Raw genomic sequence first — 16683 nt, 5'->3', positions numbered from 1 at the left:
GATAAAGAGGGGGCGGGGTATGGGCAGGGCATGGGCGGGGCAGGCCCAAAGTACATGTTTGCCTAGGGACCCTCAAAGAATTAATCCTGCCCTGGGTGGGAGACTGCCTAGGAATACCAGATGCTATAGGCTGAGGGGCCCCATTTTGGGCAGCAGCAACAACACAGTGAAGCCACACACTGTGTGGGAGGAGGCAATGGCAAACCACTCCTGTAGTCTGCCATGAAACATCATAGGGTGGATTCTTCACTGTGCATCATATTGCCATGAGTTGGTGGCCATGTTGCATCCATTCAAATCTGTGCATGAATGAGGTGGGAATGTGGATGTCTAGTCATGGTTTACAGTTGAATGTTATATAACTGAAGTGATGATGATGAGTTAGGCAGCGATGAAATATTTCCTAAGTCTTTGAATGTGATGGGCGTCCAACTAGATGTGAAGAAAGAGATGGGGGGTGGGGGGTTGCTTGAATTCTGCCCTAACAATGGGAAACAAATCTTGAAGACCATTCAAGGACGATATGCTCAGCTACCTATTTTGCACTGGCTGAAATCTATGTTGACACCCTATGGTTTCAAATCAGTAGAGCAAGGGTTAATATTTTCAAGATTAGATTATTGCAACTCGTTTTATCTCGGAATAGCCAAGACAAAATGGAAGGCATTACAATTGCTGTTGAATTTAGCCATGAGGCCAATTACTGGGGCACGTTAGATCCGTTCCCTTTTAGGGAGAGCTCGGTATCTGGCCAGTTTGTAGTCGACCAGGACTTTGTGAAGAGATTTCTTCCCTGACGACGCCTCAGTGAAACGGGGTCTCCCGTTGGGATTTTAACCATAGATTTTCACCAGCAACTCAGCTAGTTCAGATAAATGAATGCAATCTTTGTAAGAGCTGTGAGTTTTTTGTTGATTAAGAAGTGAAAGTTCATGACGGCTCCTATGGATGTGTAAAGCTTTTTCTTGCTGAATTGCTGGGTGTGTGAAACACAGGACAAACAATATCCCTACTGTCAAATTAACGGGGGGATCAGACTTTTTGATCGTCCAAGTACCCATTTAGGCCACGTTGTAGACTTTTTAAAAATTTTTTAATTATGAGCCCCATAGCCTTCTACACTGATATTCCTAGCTCAAATCCAACTCACTATCTCTTACAGAAAAAAAATAAATGAAAAGATTAAACAGATTACAAAAGAAAAAAAGATATGGTGCCAACATTTTACAATTATAATGAGACAGCATAAATTTGCCTTCTAAAACTTATTAACAATATGTCGATACTGTGAATTCTCACTAATTGTATTTTGTTTCCACTGACTGTTTAGTGACATTTTCACCAACTGTATTCTGGAATTCGCCAATTGTCCAGCCCGCTTCACTGTAACATGTTGATATTGTGTTCTCACTAATTGTACTCTGTAATCACTGACTGTTCAGTGACATCTTCCCTATTTGTACTCTGTAATTCGCTGATTGTCCAGCTCTCTTAACTGTGAACCGCCTAGAAGTCGCAAGATTGTGGCGGTATAGAAAAAATAAAGTTGTTATTATTATTATTATTTTTAATAACATCAGAATTATAATAGTAAGCACATTAGTTGGATATCTAACTTCCGCCTAAAAACCGATTCTGTAAAGGACACCCAAATATTTGGATGTCTAACTACCGCTCAGTGCCGCTCGGTGCAATTCTACAAGCTACGTCTACCGAGGATGTCCAAACCACAACTAACTTTGGGCGATAATCAGGGACAAAGAGTTTTTGGGGTTTAAAAACTCAGATTTTCCCAGATGTTTCGCGTGAGACTCAAAAGAGAAGAAGACAATTCTTGATATCAAAACCTGGAGTTTTGCTTATAGGGGGTACCTTTTATTTAAGACACCCTTGTAAATGTGTTGTTAAATATAAATCCTTGAAATATGTATTTTTTGAACCCTCACACTTAACTGCATTTCTATCCTTAAAGCACTTCAAAGGGATTTGAAGTTTTTTGAACTCTTAGAAATTAGATTCTGGTTCACATGTTGGAATTTAGGGCTCCTTTTACTAAGGTGCACTAGCGTGCGTTACATTGCCGCACACGCTAACCCCGCGCTACGCACCAAAAACTAACTTCAGCTCAATGGAGGCGTTAGTGTCTAGAGTGCGCTAAAACCGCTAGCGCAGCTTAGTAAAAGGCGCTCTTAGTTTTCCTAGATCATTGTACGCTTGTTTTTCTTCGTTCTAGTAATCAAGGATTTCAACCATCATGTGGACTCGAGATGGATTAGTTTAAGTATTTTCTTTTGATATAGATTATGTATTACTTGCTCTTAGCTAATATTTTCTTTTCTGTACAAGATTAATTCTTCATATTGTATGTTTAAAATTGATAAATAAATAATAATAAAAAATAAAGAATATTGTGTGCAATTCTGGGGACCGAATTTTCAGAAAGATAAACAGAATGAAGTTGATCCAGAGGAAGGCAACTAAAATGGCTGATGGTCTGTGTCATAAGCAATGTTCCCTCTAAGCTGTGCACTTGTGTGCGCGCACACAACTTGCCGAACCTGCGCACACAAATTAAAACAGCGCGCACAAAAAAAATAAATTTTTGCCTAAAATGATTTTCACTGCTAAAATGAAATGTTGCAGAAGACCAGCTGTTCCGATTTTCCATTTATCACATTTATTGAAGTGCTATAATATAAATTTTAAGTCATTCACGTGATTCCGTTATCTTTGGCAGTTGAACTTGACACGTCACGTGCCCCATAGGGCCATAGCCTATGGCCCATAGGATATGAAACACTTCCGATTCTTTGACTTCCTGAAGTTCCGCCATATTGTTTATTTCGTGGAATCGTAGTGTGCAGTGTGGTACTGCGGTTGTATAACTGTATTCGTTTATTAAATTGCAACCAGATATAACTCTTAAAATGTCTAAACCGCAAATGGTGAAAAGTGTAAAATGCAAGAGAGCTGAAACAGCTTTTAGGTCTGAATGGCTTGAAGAAATTGTTGAAACGGAGGCACTGGAATCTCGAAATACAATGCGTGTTTGACTGTGTGAAATATTTACCTATGACGAAGATGATAGAGTTGTGTGTTGTTATTGTCAAGATGCCAAAGGAATTGGAAAATTCTCTACTGGAAAAATCTGGGATGATGTTTGGAAAATGGACTTTCTGAAACGCCATCTATCAAGTAAATCTCATACCGACAGTTTTAGGAAACTGAGAAGTAAAAATCCAAATTTAAGAGGGTGACTGCTTCAAAGCCCAACCAAAAAAGAAAACAGGCAAATTAGTAATGAACGGAAGCGTTCCAATCCTGATGAAATTAAGGTTCTTGTTGACAGTGTTGTGTTGGCCATTAAGATGAATATCTCAATGCTCTCTGTTCAAGATATCAATGAGCACATGGCGAAGTATGTTAGTATACCTGATAGCTGGAGAAGCAAAAACTATGCATTTGAATTTCTTGGAATTATCAATGGCATCATGCAAGATGATCGTATGGCAGATATTAAATTAGCAACATATCATACGTTAACTATTGATGAAAGCACAGACATTTCTGTCAACAAGTACTTAATACTCTACTTTAAGTATTGGCCAGTCATATTACACTTGAAGTTTTGAATGATGTCTTATCAGAACTGGCTTCCTTAACCATGGTTTGACACCATTGGAAGCTTATCATCTTGCACAGGGTAAATTGAATAAACTTCGAATGCAATACTTAGGCGACAAGGTTAAGTGGAGTGGTAAAGTCAACAGTCTTCTTGATAACAGGATGAGGTCTGGAGAAAAAGTTTCAGTGGATACTAATTCCATATTAACCTTCATCAACATCCAATGTTTGCATCTGGGTGAAAGATTTCCTGAAAATTAAGTTGAGGAATGGTCTGCTTTTGACTGTACAGCAATATATCAATGCGACTTTGACTTCGGAAATGGACATATCAGATCTCTTTGTTTAAAGTATAAACAATTTTTTTCTGGAGGAAAGTGTTATTATTCAGCAATACAATGACTTTAAATTCCTTGTTGCAGAAAAAATCAAAAGCAATCTGATAAACAGCTTTCCAGATATGACGAAATTTGCATTTCAGAATGATCAATTTGCAGATTTAGCAAAATTGATGAACATTGGTGCCACATTCTTAGCATCTAGTTCAGATTGTGAGCGTGGTTTTAGTCTAATAAACAATTTGAAGACTAAACAAAGGAATCATTTACATTTAGAGCATTTGGAAATGCTGATGCATGTTAAGAGTCACCTTCAAGATGGAGGCTCAACAGATCTTGACAGAATTTATTTGGACTGGATAAATATGAAAGATCGCAGGGAAAAACTTTGAAACCTAAATTGCTATTATTTTCTAAATTTTAAGTATAAAGGACAATGATACCTTATTTATAGGTAGCGCTCAATGAAACATTTCAATGAAACATAATTTATGTTTATTGAAATGAGACTTTATGTTACATAAAGTGTAACTAACATAAAGTATAACTAAAATTACATTGTGTTTCCGTTAATTCAGACTAAACTCAAAGACCTGCCCATAAATGCCCATAACTGAACTCTGGGCCCTCTGGCAATCATTTTTATAGCGCACACAAATTTAGTTTTTCTTTAAAATGCACACAGATGAAAATGCTTGCGCACACAGCCTATGAAAAATTAGAGGGAACATTGGTCATAAGGTGAATGAAAACAGACTTAAAGATTTCAATATGCATACCTTGGAGGAAAGACAGGAGAGGGCAGATATGATAGAAATGTTTAACTATCTATGTGGCATAAATACACAAGGTAAGTCTCTTTCAACTTAAAGGAAACTACAGTGTATGAGGGCATAGAATGTGCTTAAGATGGTAGGCTCAGGAGTAATCTAAGGGAATACTTTTTACAGAAAGGGTGGTAGATGAGTGGAATAGACTTCCAATAAAGGTGATTGAGACAAAAACTGTGTCTGAATTCAAGAAAGCGTGGGACAGGCATGTGGGATCTCTTAGGGAGAGGAGGAGATATTGGATGCTCTGAATGGGCAGACTGGATGGGGCATTTGGCCTTTATCTGCCATCATGTTTCTCTGTTTCTAAAATATCACCAATCCTCTATCCTAAGTCAAGGTTACTCATGGATTGAGAGCTTTTCTAGGGATGAGGTGCCTGGTTGGTTGATTTTTGGAGACTGAATTGGCATACCCTTATCCCCTAATGCTAATTATCCTCATGGCCCCTTTAAAACAGCTTAAAGATAGTACCATTATAAGAGATTTTGTCAAACAATTTCAAGAACTTGATAAAGCCTCTACAATCAAATTGAGAGATTCTTTTAAGATGCTTTTATGGGTCAATGGCCACTTATACATAGATGGCATATGTATCTCTTGGTCATTATGGGAAGAAAAGGGGATTTGGGATCTTAATTATATCATCCCAAATAGTAATTTGATAAACATTTTGAATTCTGCAGAACAAATTCCATCTTTCCACATCCCAGTGTTACCAGTTGCTTCAACTGAATCACTTTTTGCAGTTTCAAGAAAACCCAGAAACTGAAATGAATGTATGACAGAAAAAGGCAACAAAAATTAAATAAAAATTTCCCATGCACATTTCTATTAAAAGAAGGATGTGTTTATTAAGAGTAATACTATGGATTGTTTACTATCTTTAGAAACATAGAAACATAGAAATAGACGGCAGATAAGGGCCACGGCCCATCTAGTCTGCCCACCTTAATGACCCACCCCTACCTTTCTCTGTGAAGAGAACCCACGTGACGATCCCATTTTGTCTTAAAATCCGGCACGCAGCTGGCCTCAATCACCTGAAGTGGAAGACCATTCCAGCGATCTACCACTCTTTCGGTGAAAAAGTATTTTCTGGTGTCACCGTGCAGCTTCCCTCCTCTGATTTTCCACGGATGCCCTCTTGTAGCCGTGGGACCTTTGAAAAAGAAGATATCTTCTTCCACCTTGATGCGGCCCGTGAGACATTTGAACGTCTCGATCATGTCTCCCCTCTCTCTGCATTCCTCGAGTGAGTATAGCCGCAACTTATCCAGCCGTTCCTCGTATGGGAGGTCCTTGAGTCCTGAGACCATCCGGGTGGCCATTCGCTGGACCGACTCTAGTCTCAGCACATCTTTCCGGTAATGAGGCCTCCAGAATTGTACACAGTATTCCAGATGGGGTCTCACCATGGATCTATACAATGGCATAATGACTTCAGGCTTATGGTTGACGAAATCCCTACGTATACACCCTATGATTTGTCTAGCCTTAGATGAAGCCTGCTCCACTTGATTGGCAGTCTTCATGTCTTCACTGATGATCACCCCTAAGTCCCGTTCTGCTACAGTCCTTGCTAGGATCTCGCCATTAAGGGTGTAACTTCTGCATGGGTTTTGGTTGCCAAGGTGCATGACCTTGCATTTTTTGGTATTGAAACCTAGTTGCCAGATCCTAGACCAGCGCTCCAATAGGAGTAGGTCGTGCGTCATATTGTCGGACATTGAGTTTTTGATCGTTACACTCCTTTCTACTACATTGCATAGTTTGGCGTCATCTGCAAACAACGTTATTTTACCTCGAAGCCCTTCTGCTAAGTCTCTTATAAAGATATTGAACAGGATCGGGCCCAAGACCGATCCCTGCGGCACTCCACTGATCACCTCTGTCATTTCAGAGGGGGTGCCATTCACCACCACTCGCTGAAGCCTGCCTCCAAGCCAGTTCTCAACCCATTTTGTCAAAGTGTCACCCAATCCTATAGAACTCATTTTGTTCAACAGCCTGCGGTGTGGTACGCTATCGAAAGCTTTGCTGAAGTCTATGTATACGATGTCCAGGGGCTCCCCAACATCCAGCTTCCTCGTCACCCAGTCAAAGAAGCTGATCAGGTTGGATTGGCAGGATCTCCCCATAGTAAATCCATGTTGACGGGGATCCCGTAGATTCTCCTCGTTCATGATCGTATCCAATTGACGTTTGATTAGAGTTTCCATCAGCTTGCTCACTATTGATGTGAGACTCACCGGTCTATAGTTTGCAGCCTCCATTTTGCAACCTTTTTTATGGAGTGGAATGACGTTAGCTGTTTTCCAGTCCAACGGGACTATACCTGTACTAAGGGAGAGATTGAAGAGCGCGGATAGTGGTTCCGCCAAGACATCACTCAATTCCCTGAGCACCCTGGGGTGCAGGTTGTCTGGCCCCATCGCTTTGTTAACCTTGAGTTTAGACAGCTCACAGTAGACACTGCCTGGCGTAAACTCGAAGCTACTAAACGGGTCTACTGAACAATCCCTCGTCTGTAGCAGAGGGCCAGATCCCGGCTCCTCGCGGGTGAAGACCGAGCAGAAGTATTCGTTTAAAAGTTTAGCCTTTTCCGAGTCCTCTTCTACATAGTTCCCGTCTGGTTTCCTAAGGCGTACTATCCCGCCTGTGTTTCTGTTTCTGTCGCTAATATACCTGAAGAAGGATTTATCGCCCTTCTTGATGTTCTTTGCTAACGTCTCCTCGTTTCGGAATTTGGCCTCTCTAACTGCTGTTTTGACGGCTCTTGCCTTGACCAGGTAGTCTTCTCTCGAGTCCTGGTTCCCTGATTGTTTGTAAGAAATGAACGCTCTTTTCTTTTCTTTTATGAGGCCTGAGATCTCCACAGAGAACCACTGTGGCCTATTGTTCCTTCGCCGTTTACTTACTGATTTTATATATCGGTTGGTTGCCTCCTGTATGGTATTTTTCAGAGCTGACCACATTTCTTCTACGTTATCTGTTACCGCTTGGTTTTGTAGCGCTTGATGGATGAATTTCCCCATGTCCTCGAAGTTGGCGTCCTTGAAGCTTAGGACCTTGGTCAATGTGTTAGCTTTGGCGAACCCCTTTTTGAGATTGAACCATACCATATTGTGGTCACTGGAGGCCAATGCCTCGCCCACTGAGACCTCTGTGACACTCTCGCCATTTGTAAGTAACAGGTCTAGTATTGCCTGCTTCCTTGTTGGCTCCAGTACCAGTTGTTTCAGTCTTGCTCCCTTTATAGAGTTCAATAGCCTCCTGCTGCTGCTGGATACAGAGGAAAGTGTGTTCCAATCCACACCAGGCATATTGAAGTCACCTAACAGTACTGTATCCCCACGCAAGGTGATATTCTCTATGTCTCCGATCAATTCCATATCCAGGTCCTCCTGTTGATTTGGGGGTCTGTATATTACGCCAAGATACAGGCATTTGTCTTTCCCCCTGGCCAAATTTACCCAAAGGGATTCCCCTGTGTACCTGACATCTGCAATTCTGGTGACTTTAATGTCATCTTTAGTATATAGTGCTACACCTCCTCCCATTTTACCCTCCCTGTCCCGGCGAAGTAAATTGTAGCCTGGTATGACCATGTCCCACCCGTGGGAGTCCGTGAGCCAGGTCTCAGATATTGCCACCACATCCAGGTCAGCGTTCCTCATTTCAGTCTCTAATTCTAGGATCTTGTTGCCCAAACTGTGGGCGTTGACGTACATGGCTTTCCATGTCGCATGTTCGCTTTTAATGCTAGTTTTATTGTGAGTATCTACCCCAGACACAGAAATGTGTGTACTCTGTGGGGGAATTCCCGCTTGAGCTATTTGGACTCTTTTGGTACAATTTGCAAGGTGTGTACCCTCCCTAGACCCCAAATCACAACATGTACCCACCCCAGTCTCGGAAATGTGTGTACTCGCCCTAGTCCTGAACCCAGAATTTCTGTGTCCACTTACCCCAGTCTCCAAAAAGTGTTGGCAGCCTAGCTCGCCAGGTGGGTTGATTGAGCCTGTACCCTCCCCCAACTTACCTAGTTTAAAGCCCTGTGAAGTAGGTGGGCTAGTCGGTGTCCAAGGACGTTTTTCCCTCTTCTTGTCAGGTGTAGCCCGTCTGATCCTTGTAGTCCTTGCAGCGTCTCTCCATGGTGCAGAAACCCGAAGTTCATCTCCTTGCACCATCCTCGCAGCCAGTCATTAGCCCTCTGGATGCGCTCATCTCTGGCTCTACCTTTGCCCCTCACTGGAAGGATCGAGGAGAAGACCACCTGCGCTTCCATCCTCCTCAGCTTCTCACCCAGGGCTCTAAAGTCTTCTTGTATGCTCTCATGGGTGTTCCTTGCAGTGTCATTAGTTCCAACGTGGATGAGAAGCATAGGGAAGTGGTCCTGGGGCTTTATGAGTCTGTCCAGGCAAGCGGTTACATCCCGAATCTTAGCCCCCGGCAGACAGCAAACCTCTCTTGATTGTAAGTCTGATCTGCAGATTGGTCCCTCGGTGCCTCTCAGTAGCGAATCCCCTATCACCACCACTCTGCGCTTCTTAGGGGTGGGCCGACCTGTTGTCTCCGGAACTGGGGCCTTCTGCTGAACAACACCCTGTACCTCGTTGTCAGATGCTTCCTGGAGTAGCTGGAATCTGTTCTTCAAGGTGATTTGCGGGGTCGATGTAGAACAGCCCTGTATGTGAGAGAAAGAAACAGAAGATGAAGAAGGTTTTCTGTGTTTTCCTGTGGAGGAAGTTACGAGCTGCCAGGAGTCAGCGTCTTCAGTCTCCTCCTGTATTCCGGTGGTTGGTCTCAAGGTAGCAGGGTTGGTTGCTGGCTTAGTTGCTTTGGGTGTTGTGGGTATGGATTCCTGATTGGTGATCTGGGATAGCTCTTGGATGACTCCGTCGATGAAGGTCTCGTCGTCACGAATGCTTCGTAGGCGCTGGACCTCCTCTCTCAGGTTCCTTAGCTCCTGCAAAAGGCTGTCATCTAGCTGCTCCATTGCTTCCGTCTGTGTGGAGACTGTAGACAACTTTGTGGGGGGGGTGGGGATGGCCTCGGTCTGTACAGAGACCTCTGCATTTCGTCCTGGTTTCCCCTCTGTCTGAACGTGTACCGTAGCCACCCCCTGGATACCCTCGGTGACTGGACAGCCTGACTTGATTGAAGTCTTGTTGCTTCTGGTCCTTCCTGCCATGATTAATAAAAAAAAGATTATTTTATAATTAACTATATAATTTTATTTATTTATTTATTTATTTATTTTTTTATATTTACTGTTAGGATGGGGGTTGATAGTTTTATATTAGATAGTGTGGAGGTTAGAGGGATAGAGGTAGTCAGTTAGTTATTGGTCAGATAGTGTTAAAGTTTGAGGGATAGAGATCGTCAGTTAATTGTTTGTTAAGGCTGCCTGTTTACCAGTGGACTAGAAGGGGCTGCCTGATTGAAAGGTATGAGGATAGAGTGGTCTGCCTGGTTAAAAGTTTGAGGATAGAGTGACTGGTGATGTCTGCCTGGTTAGTGTGAAAGTTTTGGGTGCTTACTGATTAGGTAGAGAGTTAAAGGATTTGGTGTAGGTTGGAAGTTAGACTGAGGTTAATTGGTTGATTAGCTATTTGTAGAAGTTGAACTACCGACTAAGTTAAACTACAGACTTAGTTAAAAGTTCCTCCTTGAGGCCCTTCTTGAGGCTCTTTGTCGGGGGGTGGGCGGAGCTACCACCCGCCTCGTCCTGCTCCCTTTGCTGCTTCTCTGCTCCTTATTACTGCCTCCTCCGACTTCCTTCTAACTTCTCCTGCCTTCCGCTCCCCTTAACTGCCTCCTCTGCCTCTCCGATTCACTTTCTCCTGCCTCGCCGCTGTGTCAGCCCTCTCAGCCCCTGCAGCTGCTGGAAACAAGCACACTCACAGCACCTCCGATTCTCCTCAACTCCTCCACGTGCTTGCCCAACAGTTCCCCTCTGGCTGGCTCAGCGTTCAACATGGTTTTATAGTTACCAAATAGCAATTCCCAAAATTAAGATGTGGTAACCGCAAAACCTCATGTCTATGGTTGGGAATATTCTAGGAGGGTTCAGATTCAGTTGATACTGAGAAAAAAATAGCATTCATTAACATACTAGATAAATGTGTACAATTAAGAGTTAATGCATATTAACTACCTTTGCATTACCTGTAAGGTGCAGTTCCCATCCATCCCCCACCCATTTCTATGCCATTCTGTATTAGGTGGTGAATACAGAAACTAGTTGTTGCTAAATGCTAAGGCACCACTTAAACTGTTAGTGCGGCACTCACATTAACTGCTAATGTGTGTTAATTACCATATTAAGAGTTAATGCAGCATATTAAAGAAGAGCCCATGTTGGTGTTCTTACTGTTAATTAAAAACCTTGTTAAGTGGGTGACTCAACCCATTTGTATTCAGGCCTATCACTTTAATTTTAGATATTGGCATCACTCTGACACAAACTAATAGGTTTTGGCTTCCATGCAACACAATTTGGATCAGCTTTTATCATAAATAATTAAAATGCAGGGTAATCAAGGTGGTTTTTTTTTTTTACAGTTTCTGCAGATGAATATCCCAAAATAAACTATAAACTGTAAAATTACTAAAGATGTACTTTCACTTAAAATGAATTAAAAAAAACTGAATGAAATTTAGTACCCTATTTACTAAGCTGTGTTATAAAACACATCATTTATCAATTAATTTATGTTAATTGGCAATAGCATACATTGTTTGGCAATAGTGTAGCTCATTGTGGGCTTTTTTTTTTTTTGCTATAGCTCACTATAATACAAAATAAATAAAGCAGATTTTATTAAACCTCAAAAACGACATTATTCAAGCAGCCTGATGCTCCTGGAGAGAAACCTATAGATTAAGAACATAAGAAGTGCCTCTGCTGGGTCAGACCAGAGGTCCATCATGCCCAGCAGTCCGCTCACGCGGGGGCCCACCAGGTCCAGGACCTGTATAGTAACCCTCTATCTATCCCCTTCTATCCCCTTTTCCTTCAGAAAATTGTCCAAACCCTTCTTGAACTCAAATACCGTACCTTGTCCTATCACGCCCTCTGGAAGCGCATTCCAGGTGTCCACCACCCGTTGGGTGAAGAAGAACTTCCTAGCATTGATTCTGAATCTGTCCCCTCTTAATTTTTCCGAATGGCCTCTCGTTCTTGTAGTTTTTGAAAGTTTGAAGAATCTGTCCCTCTCCACTTTCACTATGCCGTTCAAGATCTTGTAAGTCTCTATCATGTCCCCTCTAAGTCTCCCCTTCTCCAGGGAAAAGAGCCCCAGTTTCTCCAATCTTTCGGCATATGAAAGTTTTTCCATACCTTTTATCAAACATGCCACTCTCTTCTGAACCCTCTTGAGTATCGCCATATCCTTCTTTAGGTATGGCGACCAATATTGGATGCAGTACTCCAGATGCGGGCTCACCATTGCCCAATACAACGGCAGGATAACTTCTTTCGTTCTGATTGTAATACCCTTCTTGATTATACCTAGAATTCTATGCGCTTTCTTAGTGGCCGCTGCGCACTGCGCCGACAGCTTCATTGTCTTGTCGATTATTACCCCAAATCCCTTTCTTGGGTACTCTCACTCAATAACCCTCTCATCGTGTAGCTGTATCTCGGGTTTCTGTTTCCTATGTGCAAGACTTTACATTTCTCTACATTGAATTTCATCTGCCTTCTCATCGCCCACTCCCCTAGTTTGTTTAGGTCCTCTATAGTCCTAGCCCCACTAAATAGTTTGGTGTCGTCTGCAAATTTTATTACTTCGCACTTCGGCCCTGTTTCTAGATCATTTATGAATACATTGAATAACAGCGGTCCGAGCACTGACCCCTGTGGAACACCACTCATGACCCTCCTCCAGTCCGAGTAGTGGCCCTTCACTCCTACCGTCTGTTTCCTACCTGCCAACCAATTCCTGATCCATCTGTGTACGTCTCCTTCTACCCCATGGTTCTTCAGTTTCCTCTGGGTTAACCTGGCAAGAGGTGGCAATAAATGCCTGTATCTTGGTGTGGTATACAGACCCCCAAGACAAACGGAAGACATGGACACGGAATTAATTGAGGACATAGAGAATATCACTCTACGGGGCGACACTGTACTGCTTGGGGACTTCAACATGCCTGATGCAGACTGGAACACATTTTCAGCAACCACCAGTAGCAGCAAGAGGCTTTTGGCCTCCATAAATGGTGCACAACTAAAACAGATGGTAACGGAGCCCACTAGGGCCCAGGCGATCCTTGACCTGGTACTCACCAACGGGGAAAGCGTCTCAGAGGTCTTGGTAGGAGATACGCTAGCCTCCTGTGACCATAACATGGTATGGTTCAACCTTAGGAAAGGATTCCCTAAATCAATCACAAAAACAAAGGTACTTAACTTCCGGGGCACCGACTTCACACGCATGGGAGATTTCATCCATCAGACGCTGCAGGACCATGGAAGCTATGTGGTCGTACCTGAAATCATCCATACACGAAGCTACTAATCGCTACATAAAATCGGTAGACAAACGGCAAAGAAACAATAAACCCCAATGGTTCACTGAGGAGATCTCGCACCTCATTAAGGAGAAGAAAACAGCATTTCTTTCCTACAAACGTACGCAGAGAAGGGAAACTAAAGTAGAATATAAGACCAGGTCTGCAGCGGTCAAAACAGCAGTTAGGGAGGCCAAACTTAGAGTGGAAGAAACTTTGGCAAAAAACATTAAAAAAGGGGACAAATCTTTCTTCAGGTATATTAGTGATAGGAAAAGGAACACACACGGCATAGTACGCCTTAGAAGACCGGACGGAAACTACGCAGTGGTGGATTCTGAAAAAGCCGAAATACTAAATGAATATTTCTGCTCAGTCTTCACCTGTGAGGCACCGGGACACGGACCACAGTTGAAGGCAAAACAAATTGCGGAAGACCCGTTTCAGAATTTTGAGTTCACACCTGAAGACGTCTACAGCGAGCTGACAAGGCTCAAGGAGAACAAGGCCATGGGACCGGACAATTTACACCCAAGAGTGCTTAGAGAATTGAGAGATGTTCTGGCGGAACCGTTGGCCGTGCTCTTCAATCTCTCACTAAGCACGGGGAAAGTTCCGTTGGACTGGAAAACAGCCAACGTCATTCCTCTGCATAAAAAGGGTTGCAAGGCTGAGGCTGCGAACTATAGACCGGTGAGTCTCACTTCAATAGTGTGTAAACTCATGGACACACTAATTAAGCATAAATTAGATACGGTCTTGAATGAGGGGAATTTCCGGGACCCCAGTCAACATGGATTCACCAAGGGTAGGTCCTGCCAGTCCAATCTTATCAGCTTCTTTGACTGGGTAACAAGAAGGCTGGACTCGGGAGAGTCCTTAGACGTCGTATACCTTGACTTCAGCAAGGCTTTTGACAGCGTCCCACACCGCAGACTGCTCAACAAGATGGAATCGATGGGGTTAGGAGTAACACTAACTGCATGGGTTAAAGATTGGCTAAGTGGCAGACTTCAGAGGGTGATGGTACCCTCTCCAAAACGTCGGAAGTGACCAGCGGAGTGCCGCAGGGCTCAGTCCTGGGTCCACTCCTCTTCAACATATTCATTAGGGATTTGACTCAAGGGCTTCAAGGTAAGGTAACCTTATTTGCTGATGATGCCAAACTATGCAATATCATAAACGGCTACAATCTGCAGGATACTATGGAACAGGACCTCCGTACTTTAGAAAGTTGGTCCTCTGTCTGGCAGCTGGGCTTCAACGCCAAGAAATGTAAGGTCATGCATCTCGGAAATGGAAATCCATGCAGAACTTACACCTTGAATGGAGAAACTTTGACCAAGACTATGGCAGAACGAGACTTGGGAGTGATCATCAGGGCAGACATGAAGACTGCTACTCAAGTGGAGAAGGCTTCATCTAAGGCACGGCAGATGATGGGTTGTATCAAGAGAAGTTTCGTCAACAGGAAGCCTGAGATCATGATGCCATTATACAGAGCCATGGTGAGACCTCATCTAGAATACTGTGTGCAATTTTGGAGGCCACATTACCGTAAAGATGTGCTCAGAATTGAATTGGTTCAGCGGATAGCAACCAGGATGGTCTCGGGGCTAAAGGGTCTCTCGTACGAAGAAAGACTGAACAAATTGCAGCTCTATACTCTCGAGGAGCGTAGGGAGAGGAGAGACATGATTGAGACATTTAAGTATATCACGGGACGGGTCGAGGTGGAAGATGATATCTTTCTTCTCAAAGGACCCTCGAACACAAGAGGACATCCGCTCAAACTCAGGGGAGGGAAGTTTCGTGGAGACGTCAGGAAGTACTTCTTCACGGAACGAGTGATAGAGCATTGGAACAAGCTTCCAGTACAGGTGATCGAGGCCCGCAGTATCCCAGACTTCAAGAATAAATGGGATACCTATGTGGGATCACTGCGAGAGTCATACCAATGAATAGGGTCGCTAGGATATAGACTTAATAGAGCAGGTCAGTAGAGTTAAGGGGGCCAGTAGACTTAAAAGGGGGTCAATGGTATGGGCAGACTTGATGGGCTATAGCCCTTATCTGCCGTCATCTTTCTTTGTTTCTATGAAGTAGGCGTTCATAGGGTACTTTGTCAAAGGCTTTTTGAAAGTTTAAGTATACGATGTCAATGGGGTCCCCTTTGTCCATCTGTTTGTTAATTCCTTCGAAGTGCAATAAGTTCGTTAGGCACAATCTTCCCTTGCAGAAGCCATGCTGGCTTGTTTTTATAAGTTTATTCCTTTCTAGATGCTCCTCGATGGTAACTTTTATCAGTGCTTCCGCCATTTTCCCCGGAACTGAGGTCAGACTTACCGGTCTGTAGTTCCCCGGATCACCTCTTGACCCCTTTTTAAAAATGGGCGTAACGTTGGCTATCTTCCAATCCTCCGGGATCATGCCTGTTTTCAGGGATAGATTACAAACTTGCTGTAGTAGTTCCGCTATTTCCTCCTTAAGCTTTTTTAGCACCCTAGGGTGGATTCCGTCTGGGCCTGGTGATTTGTCAGTTTTTAATTTTTCTAACTGCCTGTGTACGTCTTCAAGGTTTACTTCCATGGATGTTAATTTTTCTTCTTGTTTTCCTTTGAAGATTTGTTCAGGTTCCGGTATGTTAGATGTGTTCTTATTTGTAAATACTGACAAAAAAGAACGTGTTTAGGCTTTCTGCCACTTCTTTCTCCTCCTTCACCACACCCTTCCTATCTCCGTCATCCAACAGTCCCACCTCATCCCTAGCTGGCTGCTTCCCTTTAACGTATCTAAAGAACGGTTTGAAATTTCATGCTTCCCTGGCTAGCTTCTCTTCATATTCTCTTTTTTGCTTTTCTAACCACAAGATGACATTCTTTTTGATACTTCCTGTGTTCTTTCCAGTTCTCCTTGGTTTTACCCTTTTTCCATTTCTTGAATGAATTCTTCTTATCATCTATTGCTTTCTTCACTTCTTTAGTTATCCATGCTGGGTCTTTTGTTCGGCTCTTTTTGCACCCTTTTCTGAATCTGGGGATATACAGATTTTGTGCCTCGCTCACTGTATCCTTGAATAAAGACCAGGCTTGCTCTACAGTCTGCCATTTCTTTGAGCTGTACCTAAGTTTCTTCCTTACCATTGCCCTCATCGCTTCGTAGTTTCCTTTCTTGAAGTTGAGAGTTGTCGCTGTGGTTCTCTTTCCCTTCGATATTCCTACTTCAACTTTGAACTTGATTATATTGGGATCGCTGTTTCCACTTCCTTTGCAGGTCCTCTTAGCCCATTAAGGATTAGATCCAGAGTGGCATTCCCTCTCGTCGGTTCTCTGACAAGCTGATCCATGAAGCAGTCCTGTATAGCCTCCAGG

General features: G+C 43.1%; 1 protein-coding gene across 3 annotated transcripts in view; it reads right to left on the bottom strand.

Moving 5' to 3' along the window:
* The window catches only part of ZNF804B (zinc finger protein 804B), a 490459-nt gene that overhangs the window by 27744 nt on the left and 446032 nt on the right, over positions 1 to 16683 (bottom strand). The window contains exon 1 of one of the 3 annotated variants that reach the window (XM_033931197.1): positions 8838 to 8872. The exons of the other annotated variants lie outside the window; for them this stretch is intronic. The gene's annotated coding sequence lies outside the window, so the exon portion shown is untranslated. Of the gene's footprint in view, positions 1 to 8837; positions 8873 to 16683 lie in introns of those variants that run through there. 3 annotated transcript variants of the gene reach the window in all.

The sequence above is a fragment of the Geotrypetes seraphini genome, chromosome 2 (assembly GCF_902459505.1).
Source record: "Geotrypetes seraphini chromosome 2, aGeoSer1.1, whole genome shotgun sequence".
Classification (NCBI taxonomy): Eukaryota; Metazoa; Chordata; class Amphibia; order Gymnophiona; family Dermophiidae; genus Geotrypetes; species Geotrypetes seraphini.
Note: the sequence above shows the minus strand (reverse complement) of the source record. Positions and strands in the feature narration are given on the sequence as shown.